Raw genomic sequence first — 24,158 nt, forward strand, 5'->3', positions numbered from 1 at the left:
AGCCTGAGCTTCCTTGTTACCTTTTGTGGCCAAAGTTGCCTGCTTTGGAAAGTTTCAAAAGTTTCTCCACGAGTTTTAATTGAGTCCAAAATGAAATGGCTGAAATTGAACCCAAGATGTCACCAAGGCAACCAAAGGCAAGCAGATGACCATTTGTCACTTATACCCAGGGTAGCAGGGAAAGTTAATAAAACTCCCATAGCCTCAGAATAAAAGGACGTACCTTTAGTGATGAAGCTGAATTTTAGTTAAAATATAAGAAGATATTAAATTGGCTTCTGGGCTAGCTTACAGCTTATATTTAGTCTCAAATTAGGCTTGCCTCAGGTTGCGGGTGTGTGGGATAATAAATCCTATAACATTGTCTCCCAAGTGAGGAAGTGACAGAGAAAGAAACAGCTAGTCACATCTTTGAAGTAAGATGCCATAAACCAAATGGCCTATGTTTATGAAGGACCAAGTGACAGAGAGGAAACAGCGAAAGAGCTAGGGTGATCTCCTTGAAGATAAAATGACCTAAAACAAATGGCCAATGTTTTTAGTATATCATAACCTGTAAACAAAAGGCCTTTGATGTGATGCCTTTTCCTGTACCTCTGACCATGACTAATGTCTGTGGAATATGCTAATGTGACAAAGAAACACTATATAATGCGATGTAATTCTGTTGTTCAGAGAGGTGAACGGAGGACGGTCAAGTGTCTGTAATGGTCACTTGACTGGAGTTCTCCCTCCCTTCCATCGGCCGATGTTAAGTAAAGTTTTGAACTGGTCTACCAAACAGTTTGTGTGGTGTCTGTTTATTAAGAAGCGAACCTGGTTTAGTAGTTATTAAAGTAGCTTTTTCATTAGGAAGGAGATGGGGAGGTATTTCTCTAGTCAGATAGTGGTGAATCTGCGGAATTTGATCGCCACAGACGGCTGTGGAGGCCAAGTCAATGGATATTTCTACGGCAGAGATTGATAGATTCTTGACTAATGCGGGTGCCAAAGGTATGGGGCGAAGGCAGGAGAATAGGGTTGAAAGGGAAAGATAGATCAGTCATGATTGAATGGTGGAGTAGACTTGATGGGCAAATTGGCCTAATTCTGCTCCTATCACTTAAGATCTTATGATAAGCTGGAACATTAAGGAAAATTCCAAGGTTATTAGAAGTCAGTCTTATCCCCCGGCCTCATTGCCAAATGACACCCTCATGTCACCTCATTATTTGCAGTATCTCGCTGAAACCGGAGTGCGATCCTTCATATCCAAACACCTCACATCCGATAGCAATGTGAGGATTAATGTCACATCTTGTTTATCTTCTGTCTGCATCACTGCAATTGTTAAATGAGATCAGTTAATAGACCATTTTAATTCAGTTGTAAATTATACAACATGTAAAAGTTGTATAATTTAATAGGCAAAAAATGTTGTGAATAAGATATTAATTGAGTGAAATGATTCTTATCATTATAGTTTACAGTGAACATGTTCTCTGAATGTGAGATTAGTCGACATTAGGTTGTTAAGTAAGTCTACAGATAATACCCTGATTCAGACTCCGACCTAAGCTCCGACCCACACTTTTACCATGCCTCCCTGTATCCCTTCATGACTTGCAATAATATAACTGCTTGTGTTTCCTGTCTGAGAAGGGTCTCAACCCATTCCTTCTCCCCAGAGATGCTGCCTGTCCCGCTGAGTTACTCCAGCATATTGTGTCTATTTCCAGTCACCATCACTATTGAGCAGGTGGAGAACAGATAGAAAATGTTACAAGGCTGATCAGTCCATGGGCATTGTGGACAACATAATATTGCAGTTGGAGGGATCCTAGCCACAGAATACAACCTATCATGCATCACTGGGTTACTGTAAAATAAAATGACACCAAGTGATGTGGAGTAACTCAGCATCCCTGGAGAACATGCACAGGTGATGTTTCGGGTCAGGAGCCTTCATCAAACTAATTGTAAGGGGATGGGGAAGAAAGCTAGGCGAGAGGAGGGGCTGGACAAAGCACAGCAGGTTATAGGTGAACAAAGGTGAGGGGGATTTTGATAGTCAGATGGTTGGACAAAGGTCAAAGATGAAGGAAAAGGTGCGAAACAAAAGGATTGAAGAATTGCAAATTGTAAAGCCAGAGGAAGGAAGTAAGATGGAGCAGGAGGGGGAGGGAAGAAATTGGTGCAACTCTAGGTGGAGGTTCCTTCCTCTGGCTTCACAAATCGCAACTCTTCAATCCTTTTGTGAGGTTTGTTTTGTAAACCAACACCTGCAGTTCCTTTTTTCTCCTGGGTCACCATCCCTATTCCCAGCACAGAACGATTGCTCCATGACCTCAGCTCCTACACAATCCACACTCACTACAGTGAAACATCGGAGAGACACGGTTGACCAAGGGGATCCGGCATACAAATGAGAGGAAGACAAAAAGGGATGAGCAACAGCTCAAACCCCTTACATGGGAACTTGGAAACATCTGACACTTTAGAAACCAAGTAGGTTTCCAAATTAGAATCGCTATCATCTGCAATTTTATCTGTAGATTTACTTAACAACTCAATGTCTACCAATCTCACATTTAGAAATCATATTCACTGTAAAACATAATAGTAAAAACATAATAATAAAAATAATTTACATTATACAACCTTATTTGAATTGAAATGGCATATTAACTGATCTAATTTAACAATTGCAGCGATGCAGTCAGAACATAAACAAGACATGGCCTAAATCCTCAAATTACTGATGCATGGAAATGAAGGATCCTTCATGGCTTCCAGCGAGAGAATGCGAATAATACATTGACACAAGTGTACAGAGTGATAGAATAAAGTTGTGCAGGTTTGTAGGTTAATTGCCTTCAGTAAATTGTTCATGGTCTCCAGGATAGAACCAATGTAAGGGTCATCGTTGGTCAGCGTGGACTCAGTGGACCAAAGGGCGTGTTTCATAGAAACATAGAAAAATAGGTGCAGGAGTAGGCCATTTGGCCCTTCAAGCCAGCCGCCATATGATCAAGGCTGATCATCTCAAATCAGTACCCCGTTCCTGCTTTTCCCCATATCCCTTGATTTCTTTAGCCCAAAGAGCTATATATAACTCTCTCATAAAAATACTGTATCTCTAAACTAAACTCAACTCAACTAACATAAAATAAAATAAACTATTTGATATTTGAAGGGTTTAAAGATTGTTTAAAGTGCACTTGGATTAGATATTATTCCATTTAAAATTTGAAAGATGTTTGCCTTGAAATTCAAATGCTTGGTGCTGCTTTTTCCCCATTGTAATACGATTAAAAATCACTTTGTTTTTCTGCAGTTTTCCTCAGAAGGCTCAAATCCTTCAATGTGTGTAATGATATGCTGCACATGTTTTACAACACTGTGGTTGCAAGTGTTATTTTCTACGCTGTTGTCTGCTGGGGCAACAGCATTAGTGCAAAAAACAACAAGAAGCTGGTCAAACTGGTTAAACGAGCTAGCTCAGTGCTGGAGGGGAGAGTAGACTCTGGGATGGATGTGCTTGAGAGGGGTATGAGGCACAAGGTGCAGGTCATCCTGAAAAACCCCGGGCATCCCCTCCATGTAATTCTGGAGAGTCAAAAGAGCACTCAGAACAACAACCGGCTCCTCTCCCTGCCCTGTAGAACGGAGCGGTTCAGGAGATCCTTCACACCTGCAGCCATTAGATTTTATAGTTCGGACCGCTAGGCTGTAGGGGGATGCATTTTGCAATTTTTAATTTTTAATTGTTAATTCTTGGTCTTTTTAAGTATTTATTGCTCTCAGGTAGTGTCCACATTGTATTCTATGTATTTTCTGTCTGCGTTCATTTTGAATCTGTGGGTTTGTTGGTTGGGGGCTTCTGGACATCTGAATTTCCCTGAGGGGATCAATAAAGTATTTATTATTATTATTATTATTATTATTATTATTATTATTATTATTATTATTATTATTATTATTATTATTATTATTATTATTATTATGATTGAATCAAATATTGAACCTTAACTACCTCCTCTGGCAGATCCTTTCATTTACGCACCATTCTCCGTGTGAAAAAGTTGCCCCTCGTGTTCCTATTAAACCTTTCCCCTCTTATCATAAACCTGATTAGTCAGTCTTAGCTTCCAATTAATTCAGCTGCAACAAAAAAGGTAAAAACCTAATTGAGGTGAAGACATTGCCACCATGAGGATTGTATGTATTGGATTGGATTGGCAGTGTATGTGATTGGTAAATCAATGGAATTAGCTCATTCCCAGGCATGCTATTATTTTGTAATGAACATGACCCTCCTCCTCTCCTTTCTTCCCCCTTTTAACTCCTCCTTTCCTTCCCTACCCGCCACCTAACCTGTGCCCCACCTGGACGCACACCTACTTCTCCCCTAGCCTCACCTCCGCTCCCACCAACATTCCTTCCTTTAACTTCATAATTTGCAACTCTTCAATCCTTTTGTCTCAATCCTTCTGTCTTTTCATATTTGGTCTTTGTTCATCTGCTTGTCAAAAATCTCTCCTCACCTGCATCAACCCTTCCCCTGCCAGGCTTTGCTTTGGAACTCCCCCCCCCCCCCCCCCCCCCCCACAATCAATCTGAAGAAAGGTCCATGTTCTCCAGAGAAGCTGCCGAACCTGCTGAGTTACTGCAGCACTTTTGTAACCAGCATCCGAGGGTCCTTGTTTTAACATTTTTCTTTTCTTTTTTGCAATTGCTGTTTGATGGTGTCCTACCAACCGACGATAAAGATAGAATAGAAATCAAAAATATACAGGGGAGGCTCCTTCTGAATATTAATCAGAATTTTCCCTGATCATTCCAGAGTATGGCTCTAAAATTGTGATGGCAGAATTCTGATTCATTCAGGAATTTTTACTTATTGATTGCTTCCAAAAAATATTACACAAGCTTCCTTGATTAGTAATACAAACTGTGTTCTGCAATGCCATTCAGTACTTTGATGTGTATCATTTTCCCAGAATGAAAATAGACTGTGTTTCTTTTATTTTCACTTGTTTTACACCAAACCCTGAACACACTGTTGGAAGTATCTCCATGCAGCTGCTCTGTTGCCCTAACAATAAAACTAAATGTGTCTTTGCTGGAATCTTTGTACATTCATCTCCCATCCTAAGTCACTTTTATTCCCCCTCTATCCCCTCCCCCAATGCCTTTATCACCCTTATCTCTCCCTCCGGCTTTACATTTCACTCCTCTTCTTTCCATATCGGACACGCATCTGTCTCCTTTTCACCTCTATGTCTACCCATGTGCCAAGCACCACCCCCTCACCTGTATCCACCTATCACTTTTGTAGGACAGAACTGCAGATACTGGGTTCCACCAAAGATAGAAACAAAATTCTGGAGTAACTCAGCAGGTCAGGGAGCATCACTGAAGAAAAGGAATTGGTGGAGTTTTGTGTCGAGACCCTTCTTCAGACTGAGAGTCAGGGGAAACTAGACATGAAAATTACAGCACAGAACAGAGCCAGCACCGATGGCCAAATAGCCCACAATGGTCCTTTGTTGGTTGTGGAGTAGTTGATAACGTGGGGATACGAACAGTAAAACTAGCAGGACGACTAGGGTGGTGGAGGGACGGAGAGAGAGGACATGCAAAGGTTACTTGAAATTAGAGAAATCAATATTCAGACACCTCTAAGATTCTAGTAAAACTACATGGCTACTTAACAGATAGTGGTGGGTCTGAAGTTACTCTTTCCACAGAAGTGTCAACCCAAGAGTCTGAAGTTATGCAGGGAATGGAGGGATATGGACCATAAGCAGGCAGATTAGATTAGTTTATCTTGGCATCATTTTCAGCACGGACATTGTGGGCTGGAGGGCCTGTTCCTGCACGGTACTTTTCCATGTAGCCTATCTTCCACATTACTATTGTAAACCAGGCACTGGGACATATTGTGTTTCAGCAGACTTGCTATCTGTTGTTCAAGCATTTAATTATCTTGCAGGCACAGGATTCATCTCAGTTTTGATAGAATAATTGCTTTCTTTCGGACAAGGAGATAATTTAACCGAGTCCTAGAATATGAATGAACACAATGAGACGTAGAGAAAATAAGTAATTTTAATTATCTCAAACCCCTGTAGATTAATGGATTATTGGAAGGGAGATCAAACATACCAGCTCCCTAATTAGAATAATAAACAAAACATAAATCAGTCTGACCAGTCTGAAAAAAAGGTCCTGACCTGAAAGGTCATCTGTCTATTTCTTTCACAGAAATTGCCTGACCTGCTCAGTTCCTTTAGCACTTTGTGTTTTGCTCAAGATTCCAGCATCCAGATTTGTTACATTGACGAAGACGTTCTTGAACTTCTACAGGCGTACAGTCGAGAGCCTATTGACTGGTTGCATCACGGCCTGGTTCAGCAGCTCAAAGGCCCAGGAATGAAGACGTTTACAAAAGGTTTTAGACATCAGCCAGTTGGTCCATCACAGGTACTGACTTCTCCACCATCGAAGTGATTTACAGGAGGCACTGCCTCAAAGAGACCCACATCACTCTGGCCACAGCCACATTTCACTACTGCCATTGGGGAAGAAGGAACAGGACTCTGAAAACCTTGACCTCCAGGTTCAAGAACAGCTTCTGCCCAACAAGGTTCTTCCGAACACTAAAAACATTAAATAAACTATGAACTATGGATTGTCTTGTTTAAAGACTTGTCTAAGAACTTCAGAGTTTTTTTCACTAGTTGCTTTTTATTTATTTATTGTTTATTATATGTTATCTATGAGTATTGCATTTACAGGCCTATTTTCCCATTGCCGGTTCATATGATCATTGAAAATCTCTTGACTTGATCCTTGACTCTGGACATCTGCCATCTCTTATGTCCCTAGAATACTAAACAGATTTGTGCCAATTGTTTGATATAGAATTATATTTTATACCACCACTTGAACACACAATAAAATTTGAGAGTTACAGTAATATTGGGAGACTGCAGCTCCAATGGATGAGATGCATTTTGACTCAGAGGTGAAAGCACGGTCATCTTTAGTTGTTCAGATGGAAGTGATTGATTATTTCATTTAACTTTTCCTCCAGAGATTAAATTGATAGAGTTGGTGGATTGCAGAGATGTCTGTGCATGAAGGGGGTCACAGAGGCCAAATTATGTCTCATTGCTCATTGCTCAGTCATATATTTCCACATTAATCTGTGCCAGGAGGTTAAAGATTTGTCTGACTTTAAATGTTTGACAAAGTCAACACAACCGTAGATATAGTGGATATGGAAAGGATGTTTTCACTGGTGGGAGAGTCCAGAACCAGAGGTCATAGCCTCAGAACTAAAGGGCGCTCTTTTGGAAAGGAGGTGCGGAGGAACTTCTTTAGTGAGAGGGTAGTTAATCTGTGGAACTCATTGCCACAGAGGGCTGTGGAGGCCAAGTCAGTGGATATTTTAAAGGGAGAGATAGACAAATTCTTGATTAGAACGGGTGTCAAGGGTTATGGGGAGAAGGCAGGATTAGGAGGCAGAGATCAGCCATGATTGAATGGCGGAGTGAACTTGATGGGCCGAATGGCCTAATTCTACTCCTATAGCTTGTGAACTTGTAAACGTACTCAGTCGGGGAGTCCACTGCAGAGTCCTGCCGGGGGGCAGAGCCGGAGGGACTGAGTCCACTAGATCCAGGTGGCAGCCCTGAGTCTGCTACAAGGGTGCACAATTCTCTGGAGTGGAACTTGAATCCAAAACCTTTTAACTCAGAGGCAAGAACTTTGTGGCTGGCACAGCCCAGGCACAGCTGTCGGACAGAACATCAATGACCACATCAGTCCAAAACATCTCTGTTCGTGCTTTCCTTCCCCTCCCTCTCCCTATTCCTGTTCGTGCCAACTGGACAAATATGAAATGGTGAGAAAAGCTATGGATTCTTCCCAACAATTTGTGCCAGCTGAGCTTTCTGACCAGCTGTTGCGTGACTCCTTGGAGTGGTCTGAATGATTTGCAGCCCAATTTTTTCATTGCTCACAAAGGACAAAACAATTGCATGATGCAAAGGCAACTGTGATGCACACATGGTCAATTGCATCACATTGGTAATCAAGCTGTCTTTTTTATTAATTATGCGGTTTAAAGCAGGCATAACTAATTTTAACTAACATGTTAACTGAATCAAAGATACAGGATGGAAATAGGCCCTTTGGCCCACTAGGTACACGCCGACCATCGATCATCTATTCACACCAGTTATCCCACATTTATGTAATTCCACTTCTGCATCCACTCCCTAGCCACTAGGAGCAATTTTACAAAGACCAATTAACCTACAAATCCAAACATCTTTAGGATATGGGAGAAAACCAGAGCAGATGGAGGAAACCTATACGGTCACAGAGAAAATGTGCAAACCCTACGCGGACAGCACCCGGATGGAACCCGGGTCTCTGGCCAACATGGTTCCATAAACGAAGTGCAATTGTGAATGGATAATAACCACTGAACATCCAAATGAATGAAAAGCATGAGATGACATGAATCTATGAATGAACATCACACTTGTGGAAACAAAACATTGCCACCTCCATTTGAGACGGTTTCACAAGCCATCAAAAAGGTATGTCCATTATTGAAGCAGGGTAGGCATCTGAAGAAGGGTCTCGACTCGAAACGTCACCTACCCATGTTCTCCAGAGATGCTGCCAGACCTGCTGAGTTACACCAACACTTTGTGTCCTTTTGTGTATTAACCAGCAACTGTTGTTTTTCGTTTCTACATGGATTGTGGGGGTGTCGTTATGCTTCAGGATTAATTTCAGTGTCCTATATAAGGAGGCCACAGTTGATGCAGAATAGGACTTTTTCCCCTCAAGGGCCCCACAGCCCATTCTGTCAACTGTGAAACCAACAATTGATTCAGGCTGCATTCACAATGTAATTCCAGCAATGCTACACAATACAACTGCTTCACATCAGTGACTCAGCTGTAATGCCGATTTAAGCTGCTACTGCTGGTGTGGGCCAGTTCTTAAGATGCCACTGCACCTCTTGTGGCCACATGGGGAAAGTAGTAGTGGGTGTGGGGCATGGAGATGCAGTTCCGGGAGTCATGAAAAGATCGATACACTTGCAACGTTAAAAGGGAAGGGGTGAAGAAGATGAAAGATAATCTTTTATACTTTCGGATTTCCAGCATTTGCAGATTTTCTGATTTTCACTTGTCCATTATTTGCATCTGAATTGCCCAACAGGTTGCCTTTAAATTTCAATGGTCAAGTTTCAAGATTGTGGCTGACTTTGCAGCATCTTGTCTTTTAACCTCTGGGGTTTATTGATCTCCATTTCCGACAAAGTCCGCAGTTTGGCTCCTTGAGACTCTGCCTTTCCTAGGATTTTCTGTTATACAGTGGGGTCAGAACATAAAACATAGAACATAGAACATAGAACAGTATAGCACAGGAACACACCCTTTGGCCCACATTGTTTGTGGCGAACATGATGCCAAGTTAAACTGATTTCATCTGAGAGAACACAAACTCCTCCTTAGTGCAGTCCAATAACCCCACTCCTTTGAAGCCAGTGTAAGGTTGTGTTCACACCTATGCAATAATTAAAAATATCATCCATAACTAAATCTCTGAAATGTTCTATTTTTTCTTCCAAAATCCTCTTTACTCCAAAAGATTGGTTTCACTAAATAGCATCATCTCATTCCTCCAGAGTACTGCTGTTTCTGTAAAAGCTGATTACTGGGAATGATTCACGCATGGCTAGAGAGGTTTAATGGAAAGATGCCTGGTTCTAAATTGATGAATGTCAATTTTTCACCAAGTTGATTTCTCAGTGAGGAATGATTTATACAGTAACAATACATTTACTTCTGAAATGATTAGGCATGGTAGGGTAGATTCGATTTAACTTATGGTCTGCTTTCTTGCTGCTAATATTGAATTATACATCAAATGAATTTTGTTGTAATCAGCTAATAGGCAAGACTTTTATTAAAACAGATTGTTGCTTTGTAACTATTGAGGAAATAGTTCAATTCGTTTTAGTTTAGTTTAGTTTAGTTCATTTCAGTTCAGTTTAGTTTAGTTTAGTGATTCAGTGTGGAATCAGGCCCTATGGTCCACCAGGTCTATACTGCCTCTCCCTATTCACACTAGTTCTTCAGAATGTTAGAACCACTTTTGCATCCTCCACACTCAAGGCAATTTACAGAAGCCAATTAACCTACAAACTTGCATGTCATTGGAATGCAGGAGGAAACAGGAGCACGTCAGAGAAAACCCACTCAGTCAAAGGGAGAACGTACAAGCTCCGCAGAGGCAACACCCATCGTCAGGATTGAACCCAGGTCTCCAGTCCTGTGAGGCAGCAACTCTACCGCTGTGCCACTGTGCTACCCAAATAGATGTCATCATCTACTTGTTTTGCTGGAGTCAAGATGCCAAGTATCCCGACAGGTTGTGGGAGGATGTTGTTAGTTCGGGAGAGACAGAGAAATGTTGGGACCATGAGAGCAAAGAAGCAGTGAGATCGACATGAGGTGAGAACACAGATAACTTGATGGCTATGTAGTGTCGTCTTTAGAAGATAAGGTGTCTAGGTACAGCCTTCTTGCTAATGCATGATACGTGGATACATGCCTAATACGTGCCCAGCCTGCAGCTGTTCGTTTTTTCACTCTTTTTTAAAATTTTTAGCGAGTTTTAGTGTTTAGTTTTTTGGAGTTCTAGTCTTTTTATGTGGGGGGTGAGGGGGAGGAAGGGGGAAACTATTTTTCAGGGTCCCTACCTGGTCGGAGAGGCAGCTTTTCTCCAGGCTGCACTTTCGACCCATCCTCGCGGCCTTCCAGCGGGCCTGGAGCACCGTTTCCTGAGGGGACTGCCCAGTACCTCGGCTTTGGCGGCTGCACAGCGCTATTGCGGAGCGGGCGATGCCTTGCCTGGGTCGCCGCGCTGGAACTCCGGTATGCTGAGACCGCCGAGAAAAACATCGCGGAGCTGCGGGACTGTGGAGCGGCCGGATCCAGGCGGCGGCGCCAAACCTTTCATCGGGAGCCTGGGATCTCTCGATGAGATCGCCAGTGGTGGAGCTCCATCCGGCGCGACCTTGTTGGCTTCGGAAGCCGCGGTCTCCGGTAAGGGAAGCGGCCGTTCCAGGGTTCCCAGGCCGCTGAGAGGATTCTCCCGACGCCGGAGCACCATCACCCGGCGAGAACGGCCTGGAACATCGGGTCTCCGTAAAGGCAAATGCGGAGGCCTCAATAGGCCCGACTATGGGTGGACATGGGATGGGGACTGGACATTGTGCCTTCTTTCATAATGGGAACCATTGTGGGGGGATGTTTTTATGTTTACATTTCCTTATTACTGTTATGTCTGTATTCTTTCTTTATGTGCTGCATTGGCAAGAAGCATTTCACTACACCTAGGTGTACGTGACCAATAAAATAACCTTTGAACCTTTGAACCTTTGGAGAGAGAAAATATGAACTGGCAACACAATAAGAACTCTCTAGCCTGAGAAGGAAGAAAGATAAATGCTTGGTTTAGAACAAAGGCTTCCTTCAGAAGATTGAAGGAAAAGTCATATAAAAAAAAAAGATCCAAGTCATCAACAGCAGCAACCTGGGAACAACCTTAGAAAGAAGGATGGTTCTGTGTTCAAAGCTTACAGAAAACCGTTACCAGCAATCTGGCCAGTTCATTCACATGGGTAGTATTTGAATCCCAGCCATGCGTCCCGTCATTTAGTGCAAGAAGTGATACCGGTGTCAGAGGTTATGGGGAGAAGGCAGGAGAATGGGGTTTGGAGGTCAAGATAGATCAGCCATGATTGAATGGTGGAGTAGACTTGATGGGCCAAATTGCCTAATTCTGCTCCTATCACTTAAGATCTTATGATAAGCTGGAACATTAAGGAAAATTCCAAGGTTATTAGAAGTCAGTGGTTTACATACATAGTTAAGCAACTCGAATGCTAATAAAGATATAGTAATGCTGAACCTTAGTGTAGAGTTATTTGTTGGACTTGTCAGTTGATGTGCTATAGAGGTAATAGGATCAACAATGGTCTATAATGGCCTACATCAGTCTACATAGCCCAGGAAAGTGGCTTCAGGGCCTAATCCTACTACAGCATTGCTGAAACATTTAAAAGAAAGTCAGGAATATCATCAGTAATTTTTCACCATCCATTTTCCCTAAACTGTTCACAAATCCTAGCCTATGTTTTAAAAATAAAGGCCTCCATTGCAATATCTATCAGAACGACGTTGAAGATCTTGGCATCCACTGAATGATTTTGCAACATCATAGATTCTGTTGCAGAACCAAGTGCAGATGCAGTTTTGTGTACAGCTCCAGAAAAAATGTCTGTAATAAGTGACCTACTGTGAATCATCAATATTTAAAAGAACTCATCACCTATCTCAGTGTGTGCATGAATTAACACTTAGGGTAATTCTCACACCTCTTCCTCCAGCCCAGAACATGCCAACTTACTCAGCACACCCCAGTAATTTACTGACTCATATATCTCTGTATTCAGAGTGCGGACAGATGCAACAGCTAGGACAAAAAGTATTTGTTAATTTTCTTTAGGTGCTGTATTAAAATGTTGCATTTCCAAAGACATCAATGACTTTAATGAAATGAAAATCAAATTAAAAACTGTACAGTGTAAGTTCATAGTTCATAGTGACAAGAGCAGAATTAGGCCATTTGGCCCATCAAGTCTACTCCAATCATTCAATCATGGCTGAATCTATCTTTCATAGAAACATAGAAAACATAGAAAATAGGTGCAGGAGTAGGCAATTCGGCCCTTCGAGCCTGCACCGCCATTCAATATGATCATGGCTGATCATCCAACTCAGTATCCTGTACTATCAGTATTCCCTCCAAACCCAATTCTCCTGCCTTCTCCCCATAACCCCTGACACCCTAAAAGCCCTGTCCCACTGGTACGAGTTCATTCCAAGAGCTCTCTAGAGTTTGCCCTGATTCGAACTCGGAGATTTATGGTAGTTGCCACTCGTCGGTACTCGGGGCTCTCGTGGACATTTTTCAACTTGTTGAAAAATCTTCACGGAGAGCCCCGAGTACCGGCGAGTGGCCACTACCGTAAATCTCCGAGTTCGAATCAGGGCAAACTCGGGATAGCTCTTGGAATGAACTCGTACCTTGCTTACCTGCCATTAGCGAGTCTTCCTGAGTACCTGCCGTTAGCGTTACGAGCCGCTAAGAGACGTCCCCGAGCATCGACGTACCCGCTACGTTCATTCTCCGTGCCTACCACGAGTTTGATTTTTTTTTAAACTCGGGAGAGCTCTTAGAATGAACTCGTACCGTGGGACAGGGCTTTAACTAATCAATGTGTGGCAAGAAAATGCAGATGCTGGTTTACAAGAGAAGATACTGTAGACACAAAATGCTGCAGTAACTCAGGCAACATCTCTGGAGAAAAGGAATAGGTGATTTTTCAGGTCAAGACTCTTCTTCAGACTGAAAGGCAAGGGTGAGGGAAACTAGAGGTATATAATGGGACAGAACAAATCAAAGCCAGTGTCATGATGAGATAATAAACACGGAGACCAAGGAATGTAACCTATAAATATTATGTCAGTGTCATTATTATTCCACATCTGAGGCCAGGATGTGACATTGGCGATGAGGATTTTTCAGATATTTTGGATTCTGAATCTGTGGCTACGAACTGGAAAAAAAAATGTTTTTTTAAATGGCAGTGGCTAGACTTAATTTCTTAGCACTTTGCGGAGTTCCACACTTTGATCCGACGGGTGATGCGAGCATGTGCGGACGTGGCGCCGACAGACAAGAAGCCGAAGCCAAAGAACCGAATAGAAACGAGGCCGAAACGCCAATGAACCGAAAGAGTCCGAAGACGAAATGCTTACTAACCGAAAGGATGGGAACCCTAAATCCAAACTAACCAAAAGGGCGGGACGCCTAAACGCCAACGAACCGAAAGGCTGTGTCGCCTAAAAGCAAACTTACCGAATGGCCGCTCAGTCGAAAGGCCACCTACCCGAAAGGCGGCGGCGCCTACAGGCCAAAGGGCCGACTGCCGCTCACCAGAAAAGTCCAATAACGGACTTGACGTTGCCGGGGGGTGGGACTTGTCAGCGATTGGTCCAGACCCCCGCGTCCATCACATCACTGTGAAGGCATGAACATTGTCCCAAACCTCCGCTCCACCCGACCCGCAGCCCGCGGAGGGTAGCCGTGGGAGAGTGGGGGCTGCCCCGAGCAATGCGCACCTTCGGCCGCTTTCAACTTGGTGCTTGGGTTCAGATTGCCCAGTCACCTATGGCTTGTGTGGGAAAATTAACCCCACGCTTCCTTATCCCCCTTCTCTCTCCCCTCTTCTCTCTCTCCCCATCTCTCTCTCTCCCTTCTCTCTCCTCCTCTCTCTCCCCTCTTTTCTCTCTCCTCCTCTCTCTCCCCCTCTCTCTCCCCCTCTCTCTCTCCCTTCTCTCTCCCCCTCCTCTTTCTCCCCCTTCTCCCCCCCCCCGTTCTCTCTCCCTTCTCCCCCCTTCTCTCTCTCCCTTCTCTCTCTCCCCTTCTCTCCCCCTTCTTTCTCTCCTCCGTCTCCACACGCGGGAGCTTCCCACAGTCACTGACTATGATGCACCGCCTTCGGACCCCAACCTCCCCCCCCCCCCCCCCCCCCCCCCCGACCACCGGTCTTTGACACCCACACCAGGGTGATTCACCCCAGCCACGGGGACAGACGGTTTATATATTACCGTCTCGGTGTTTCATCGGCTTTGTGTATTGTGCGCCCATGAGAGAAGCTGGACATGCCGCTTGCATCTATTCAAACAAGTGCGCTCAAATTAAATTCCCACATCTTTGCGAGGGAGGGATGGAATAGATGTAATCACCGGCTAAAACAAAGGCCGTTAGGACAGGGAAATAATGCCACCAGTTAATTAACAATGTCACCGAATGTAAGAACGATTTATACATGTAATATATGATATACACCAGTTAATTCACCATGTATAAATGTATATCATGAATTACATGTATAATACGCGCAATACACGAAGCCGATGAAATTACACAACTGTCACACCAAAGATAGACACAAAATGCTGGAGTAACTCAGCTGAAGAGGCAGCATCTCTGGAGAGACGGAATGGGTGTCGTTTCGGGTCGAGACCCTTCAGACGCACTCTGAAGAATGGTCTTGGCACGAAACGTCACCCATTCCTTCTCTCCAGAGATGTTTCCTGTTTTGTGTGTGGGAGCTTGGGTGCGTTCAGCAAACACCAGAGACGGTAATAAATAAACCGTCTGTCCCCGTGGCCGGGGTGAATCACCCTGGTGTGGGTGTCAAAGATCGGGTTGGTAAGCATCGTCGGTATTAAACAGAATTTGCGGAGCAAAAAATGTGGTGGCCAGGTTGTGAGAAAGATGCTGGAAAATTTGTCAAGACCTGTCACGGATGCCAAATCACAAGCAGGAGCCACCCACCAGAACCAAATAGAAGTACAAAGTGGCCAACAGGACCATGGGTCGACATAGCTGTTGACTTTCTTAGACCACTTCCAACAGGTGAATCAATTATGATAGTGGTAGATTACTATAGTAGGTACTATGAGTATGCAGTGATGAAGTCAACTACAGCAGAAAAGTCTGTACAGGTATTAGCAGAGATTTTCGCCTGACAAGGGTTGCCTCTCACATTGGATTTCGACAATGGACCACAGTTTGTTTCTGAGACGGTTGCTGAATACATGAGAATCACAGGTATCCATCATCACAAGGTGACTCCGAAATGGACACTAGCTAGTGGAGAAGTAGAGAGACAAAACCAGTCCATAGAGAAGAGGATACGAATTACCCATGCCGATGGGAAAAACTGGAAGTTAGCATACATAGCTATATATCGGGCAATCACTCGCTCAACGACAGGGAAATGTCCAGCAGAAGCTTTGTTTGGAAGGAAAATTTGCACTAAAATACCAGAAGTGCAAGAGATCATGGAAGACCGGGAGCTGAGAGACTGTGATGGCGAAAAGAAAGGTCGGAAAAATTGTATGCCGACTTGAAACGAGGAGCCAGGCACTCTGAAATAATTCCTGGGGATTATGTCCTTGTGAGATGATGATGATGGCAGTAAGGTAGACACTCCTGCCATACAATGTTGTATCGAAGAGCGGCAACATGGTGACTGTTAAGTCTCCAGAAGGTGTTATCTACAAGATAAATGTATCGAGCGTCATAAAGTACATGTCCAGGGACACACAAAACGAGGTAGCCCAAAATCCACCAAGAGCTACTGATTCAGAGGGGTCAGACGACATTTCCGAGGTGGTGACCAGAGTTGCAGAGGCAGCACGCTGCAACGCAGGTGGGGAGCAGTGAAGGTGTCTGGGTGACAACACCTTGGCAGATTCAACAGGATCTGATGCTTCTGTGCCAACTGGTAGACCAAAATGTGAAAGGAGAGCCCCCAAGCGATACAACGATTTTGTGTTATAGATTATGGTACTGTTTAGTATGATATTGTTTATTATGATACTGTTTATTATAATACTGTTATTATGTGCAAGGAGTTTATTAAGGTTACAAGAGTGTAAAAAGTTGCCTTTGTTTTGTAGTTGTAATGCATCCGTTTTGTGAGTTATTGGAACACAAATGAAAACACAAATATGTTTTGTAAGAATTTAATTGGAAAGTATACTAGAAAGAATCCATATTAATTTAAAGTTTAATTCTGGTAAGGGAGGGATGTCATGACGATGAGTCATGATGATGATATGCAAATATCATGACCTTTGTCTCAGCTGACCTGGAAGTCAGATCGCATGTGCATTGTGTAAGCCTAGGCAGGAGCCCATGGCTGAGTGAGATAATAAACACGGAGACCAAGGAATGTAAAACCTATAAATATTGTGTCAGTATCATTATTATTCCACATCTGAGGCCAGGATGTGACAGCCAGCACCAATGGCTCAGGAAAAATAGAGCCCACAATGGTCCATTGTTGGCTGTGGACAAGGTGATAACGAAGGGATATGAACAGTGAAACTAGCAGGGTGACTAGGGTGGTGGAGAGACGGAAAGGGAGAACGTAAGAAGGGGTACTTGAAATTAGAGAAATTAGATAAATCAATATTCAAGATGTACATGCTGGAAATTTGAAATTAAAACAGGAAATGTTGGAAACACTCAGAAGGTTAGTCAGCAAGGGAAATGGAGTTAACATATCAGATCCGAGACCCTTTGTCAAACTATGGTGTTGTGTTCAACCTGATGCAAAGCAGGGCACATTTACAAAAGCACCAATGCTCACAGCATCAGTCTGGATTAAGTATTTACAGCCTGCAGACTAATGCAAATGTTTTTTGATTAACTGAGAATGCTGAAAAAGGAAAAAATAGTTAGTTGCCCACAATGGAAAGAATCTTCCATGGACATGCAAGCAGACAATTTAATTATGGGAGGTCTTATAACAGCACAAGAAATAAAAGTAGGATTAGGTTATGAAGTTCCCTTCCTGGCTGTTCTCCATTCATCATGTTCAAGAATATTCTATTTAACTCCACACTACTACCCAGTATAAACACGATGCTCTTGATCCCCTGAATATCTATAAACTTATCAACCCCTGTCACTAATACACCTAGTCAGTGAGCCTCCATGGCCCTTGCGCAGAGATTTCCAAAGATTCATCATCTTATAGTTGAAGCCATCTTCTCATCCCTGTCTTGAATATTTGAAATTATTTAGAGATACAGCATAGAAACAGGCCGACTGAGTCCATGCCGACCATCGATCACCTGTTCACACTAGTTCTATGTTATCCCACTTTCGCATCCACTCCCTACACTCTAGAGGCTATTTTACAGAGGCTAATTAACCTCTAAACTGGCACATCTTTGGAATGTGGGAGGAAACCAGAACACCCGGAGGAAACTCATGCAGTCATAGGGAGACCATGCAAACTCTATATGCACAGCACTGAAGGTCAAGATCCAACCTGTGTCTCTGGCGCTGTAGGGCAGCAGTTCTGCCAACTGTGTCACTCGATACGCTCTACCCATGGGAAATGTATAGGTATAGTGATGGAGGCAGTTCAATTGTTTGAAGAGAACTGAATAAGTAGAAGAAATGAAAAGAAGAATGCACTACCATAGGGAGCAAGGCACAGAATGAACTGGATTATTCATGCATTGGGCCAAAATAGACTGGATTGGCTGAATGGCCTAATCTCATGGTACAGGCTTTCTGTGATTCAGTTAACTGATTTCTCTGCCATCAGAAGTTTGTGTTGACGAGAATCTTGATACTCAGCCAGACTTTTTCTCCATCATGGCTCAACAATCTTATTAGCTCATTTCTGCCTTTGAGTTTAATGAAGTGTGGAAAGTTCAAGCTGAAGTGATGTGGAAATCCAAATCAACTTTCCTTCGATTATCCACATGAAAGATTGTGACTTCTGAATGGAGTTTCTGAATGGAGAAAGCAAATATCTAAAAGAAAATACATTGGTAATATAGAGTTAAAGAAGGAACTGCAGATGCTGGAAAATCGAAGGTACACAAAAATGCTGGAGAAACTCAGCGGGTGCAGCAGCATCTATGGAGCGAAGGAAATAGGCAACGTTTCGGGATGAAACCCTTCTTCAGACTGATAGGGGGTAGGGGGAGGCGGGGAGATGAAAGGAAAAAGGAGGAGGAGGAGCCCGAGGGCTGAGGGAGAGGTGGGTAGGGGGAAGGGGAGGAGACAGCAAGGGTTAACTGAATTGTGAGAATTCAATGTTCATGCCACCAGGATGCAGACTACCCAGACTATGAGATGCTGTTCCTCCAATTTACGGTGTTGCTCACTCTGGCCGTGGAGAAGACCCAGGACAGAGAGGTCGGATACGGAATGGGAGGGGGAGTTGAAGTGCTGAGCCACTGGGAGGTCAGGATGGTTAGTGCGGACTGAGCGAGGTGTTCGGCGAAACAATCGCCAAGCCTGCGCTTGGTCTCACCGATATAGATCAGCTGACATCTAGAGCAGCGGATGCAATAGATGAGTTTGGAGGAGGTGCAGGTGAACCTCTGTCGCACCTGGAACGACTGCTTGGGTCCTTGAATGGAGTCGAGGGGGGAGGTAAAGCGACAAGTGTAGCATCTCTTGCGGTTGCAAGGGAAAGTGCCCGGGGAGGGGGTGGTGCGGGAGGGAAGGGAAGAATTGACAAGGGAGTTACGGAGGGAGCGGTCTTTGCGGAAGGCAGACAGGGGGGGAGATGGGAAGATGTGGCGAGTGGTGGGGTCACGTTGGAGGTGGCGAAACTGACGGAGGACTATTTGTTGTATGTGTCGGCTAGTGGGGTGAAAGGTGAGGACCAGGGGGACTCTGGCCTTGTTGCGAGTGGGGGGATGGGGAGAGAGCACAGTGTTGCGGGGTGTCGAGGAGACCTTGGTGCGAGCCTCATCTATAGTGGGGGAGGAGAACCCACGTTCTCTGAGTATGAGGACATTTGCGATGCCCTGGTGTGGAACACCTCATCCTGGGAGCAGATGCGGCGTAGACGGTAATATAGACTGTAATATTACCTATTGGTAATATAGAGCTCTTCAATGTTCCTAAGCGACATACAGCTGTCTTAGATTTTCAGATAGATCGGTCAAATATTTCAGCCCTTTTTGAATCATTTTGATAGATTTCCTTTCATGATCGTGTTTCTAGCCTTAATAGTTATATTTATAAAAACAAGGAACCGAAGATGCTGGTTAATACACAAAAGGACACAACATGCTGGGGTAGTAACTCAATGGGTCAGGCAACATTTCTGGAGAATATGATTGGCAACGTTTTGGGTCACAGCCCTTGTTCAGACTATTTTCACATCAATAGTGTATGCAAAATGATTCCCTATGGCAGAAGGAATAGGAGAAAATGTGAACTAAGCAGCATAATTCTAAATGGTCTACAAAAGTAGAGGCTCTAGATTTGGACAATATTTGAAATCTCAGCATAGTGGCAGGATAGGTTGAGAGTGGTAAGGCTTATGGGATCATGTGATTTCTAAATCAACTATAAAAGCATAGAAAACATGATGAACTTAATTAGGTAATGAATTGTGCATTACATCCAATGCTGGTCACCAAATTTCAGAGAAGGTCTTAACAATGGTGTAGAAAGGTCTTATTGGAATAGTTCCAGGGATGAAGATTTTTTGTTACATGGTTGGTCTGAAGAAGTTGGGCTTGTTCTTCGAACAAAGAAGAGTGAGAAGAAAAAAGACACAAAGTGCTGAAATAACTCAACGGGTCAGGCAGAATCTCTGGAGAACATGGAATAGTTCCAGGGTGGTTCCATAGTTCCATAGTTCCTGGTGGCGGCGCGACTCGTTGCAGCGGCTCCTACAGCCTGTCTGTCTTTTTTTATTTTTTGTCTAGTTAAATGTAGTGTTTGGTGTTTTTTAAATACTGTTTTTTAAATGTTTATATGTGGGGGGCGGGGGGGGAGGGGGAAACCGTTTAAAATCTCTTCCCTGTCCGGGAGACCCGACCTTTTCCCTGTCGGGTCTCCGTTGTCGTTGGGGCCTAGCACCGTGGAGCGGCCTCCAACCTGAACGACCCAGGGGCTCGGGAGACTGCGCTGCGGACTACTCACCATCGTGGGGCTGGCCGGCCTCGGAACGTGGGGAGCGGTGGTGACTCGCTGCTGCGACTCGACTCCTGGGGCTCGGAGGCTCCAGCAACGCAGCCGCAGGTCCGGTGGACTGGGACATCGGGAGCTCGCGGGTCCGGGGGGAGAGAGAGACCGCTTCCCGGAGCTCCCGCAACGCGACTTCTCCAGCCCGTGTCGCGGGGTTTGGAACGACCCGGAGCGGGGAAGTACATCACCTGGCACGGCTTCATGGCCGTGGGACATTACAGCGCCCGCCGGGGGCTCCAACTTCGAGACTTCTAGACCGGGAGCGGGGCCGTAAATCGCCCGGCACGGCCTAAAATGGCCGTGGGACTTATCATCGCCCGCCTGGGGCTTGGACATCGGGAGAGCAGGGGAGAGAAAATACTTTTGCCTTCCATCACAGTGGGTTCACTGTGATGGATGTTTGTGTGAACTTAATTGTGTGTATGTCTGTAGGACATTGTTTTTGTTTGTATGGCTGTGGAAACAAAATTTCGTTTGAGTCTCACTGGGGCTCAAATGACAATAAATGTGTATTGTATTGTATTGTATAGGTGACATTATGGGTAAGGAGCCTCGTTCAGGCATTATAGTAGTGGGGGAAGAAAGATGGAAAAGAAGTGATAAGTGGATAGAGAGAAGAGTGAGAAAAAGAATGGTTTGGTTCAAGACCCATCTTCAGACTTTCTGAAGAAGGGTCTCAACCCAAAACGTCACCCATTCCTTCTCTCCAGAGATGCTGCCTGTCTCATTGAGTTACTCCAGCATTTTGTGAGTATAAATACATAAGAGGCAGGACGTTCCAATATCAAGGCTCTGGAGTCACAGATTTAAAATAGTTTGAAATAGTTGGAAGTCGAATGTGAGAAAAAAATGTTTTACATTGGGGTTAATTTCGATCTGGAACTCTGCTGGTAAGGACATTGTAATCAGAATCAGACAGATCAAGTGTGCATAAGAAAGGCATCGTGACAATAATTTACTTGGACCCAACATTCTCTCAATGGGCTGAAAAGGCTCTTTCAATGCCATAAGAAGTTTGTGAATATGGAAGCACTACAGATATTAGATGTGGCATAATAAAAACACTTCATGAAGCTGCACAATGAGCTTAAAGACCGCAATGACCCAATTTTCTCAAACGATGTCAGTTTCCGTGTGGTTAGACAGCATGAAGAGCAACTAATGGTCCATGGAGAATTTGAATCAGTATGAAATGGGCACAATGATTCCTGTCCAGACTAAGCACCCTTCCTTATTCATTCCTCGGGTCATGCAATTAGAACGAGTCTCATGGCTTGCACTGCCCAGTCCATCAAAGTTACTGACCTCTCCACCATCAAAAGGATCTATAGGGGACACTGCCTCAAAAGGGCAGTCTGTATCATCAAAGACCCACATCACACTCACCATGCTCTCATTTTGCTGGTACCATCGGGAAGAACGTTCAATCCCCATACAGACAGCACCCCTGTAGTCAGGATCTCTGGTGCTGTAAGGCAGCAACTCTACCGCTGCGCCACTATGCCGCCCCTGTAAATCCATTTAACAGCATCTCCATCAAAGACCCCCCCCCCCCCCCCCATGCTGTAGTAAGTAAGTATTTCATTGTTCCATTGCTGTTAGATATGATTGTTATACACTCTTGCCTTTGTCAAAAAGGCTTATCTGTGGACAAACTTTCTGCTTTTATACTTGTGTGGGTTTTTTTCCTGGGTTATTTTTCAGGTACACCTCAGGTTTGCTCCTGATATTGGATGCAATGGTTTTATTCTGGATTAAAAATACTTCTATGATAATTCCAAATGTTGCTTCTACTCCATGGTACTATTATTTTCCTAATAGTCTTAACTATCCATTTAGTTTTCATGGTGACTTCCCACTATCATCCTCCCTTGTACCTGTAATTATGTTTGCAACATTATGTGCATGTTTTGCTTGCCGTTTTTTCTAACGTGCAGAACTCTGTATAATGATCTGAAATGCTTACGTTTTTTTCTCCTACCCTTCCCTTCCCTGTGTACCAATCCCACTGAAACAATATACCTTGATAATATAGCCTGCTATAAACTCATATGGTCTCTGTTGTGCTCTGTAGATTGAAAAATAACTTGCTGTTCAAAATCCTCTGTTTGTTCCATGTTAATGTTTAATACAGGTAAGGTGAAGACAACACAATTCTACAAATCATTGCACTACAAAACTATTTATTTTCTGTACATATAATATGGCCTTGGAATCAGCAGCTCACATTTGCTTGACTGGTCACCCTGCCGCGGGAAAGATGCCATTCAGCTGGAAAGAGTGCAGAGATGATTTATCAAGATGTTGCCATGGCTCATGTGCCTGAGATATAGGAAGAGATTAGGCAGACAAGGAATTTATTCCTTAAGGGCCTGTCCCACGTGTGCGTCATTTGCACGTCATTTACGCGATATGCTAAAAATTGGTTGGTGCGTCATGACGCGCGCAAGGCACTTGGTGGCGTATGCAGTGACTCGCGGTAACGCTCGGCGCCCCAGGATTTTGGAATGCTCAAAATCCTTGCACGCCACCTGCTTGACATATCCCTTGCGGACGCTGACGTACTGATGGCGTACGCTGACGTAGTGACAGCATACGTGTGGCGCGTGGTGACGCATGGTTGCGCCCGGTGACGGATAAACATTGCCTATCCTAATCTATTATGCGTCACTGTGCGTCAACGTCCGTAACCATGCGTCGCCTGTACGCCGTCAGCTTGCCATTTGCACGTCATTTGAGCGCCGCACTACGTGGCCACCCTGGTATAAAGCGCGCGTAGTTTTGAAAATATTTCACTGGGAGAATCCTTGCCACGGAGATCGGACTAAGTACAAACAACATTGCAAATGGTTCCCAAAAGAAGGAGGGCCCTCAAGAGCACTTGGTGCGCCACTGTCGTACTGTCGCGTAAATGACGCACAAATGATGCCCAAGTGGGACAGGCCCTTTAGAGTCCAGGGTCTGAGGGGTGATCATATAGAGGTGCATAAAATCACGAGCTAAATAAATATGGTGAATGCAGTCTTTTTCCTAGGGTAGGGCAATCGAGAACTAGAGGGCATACTTTCAGAGTTAGAGGGGGAAGATTTAATAGGGGCCAGAGGGGCAAGTTTTTCCAGAGGGTGGTAGGTACATGGAATGAGCTGTCATAGGAAGCAGTTGAGGCAAGTAACATAGAAAATAGGTGCAGGAGTAAGCCATTTGGCCCTTCGAGCCAGCACTGCCATTCAATATGATCATGGCTGATCACCCAAAATCAGTATCCCGTTCCTGTATTTTTCCCATATCCCTTGATTCCTTTAACCCTCTGAGCTAAATCTAACTCTCTTGAAAACATCCAGTGAATTGGCCTCCGCTGAATTCTGTGGCAGAGAATTCCACAAATTCACAACAAAGTACAATGATATTTGGGTATTTGAGAGGAGAGGAGGAGAGGGGGGAGAGGAGAGGGGGGGAGAGGAGAGGGGGGGAGAGGAGACTAA

This window comes from Amblyraja radiata, chromosome 16 (assembly GCF_010909765.2).
Source record: "Amblyraja radiata isolate CabotCenter1 chromosome 16, sAmbRad1.1.pri, whole genome shotgun sequence".
NCBI classification, from domain to species: domain Eukaryota; kingdom Metazoa; phylum Chordata; class Chondrichthyes; order Rajiformes; family Rajidae; genus Amblyraja; species Amblyraja radiata.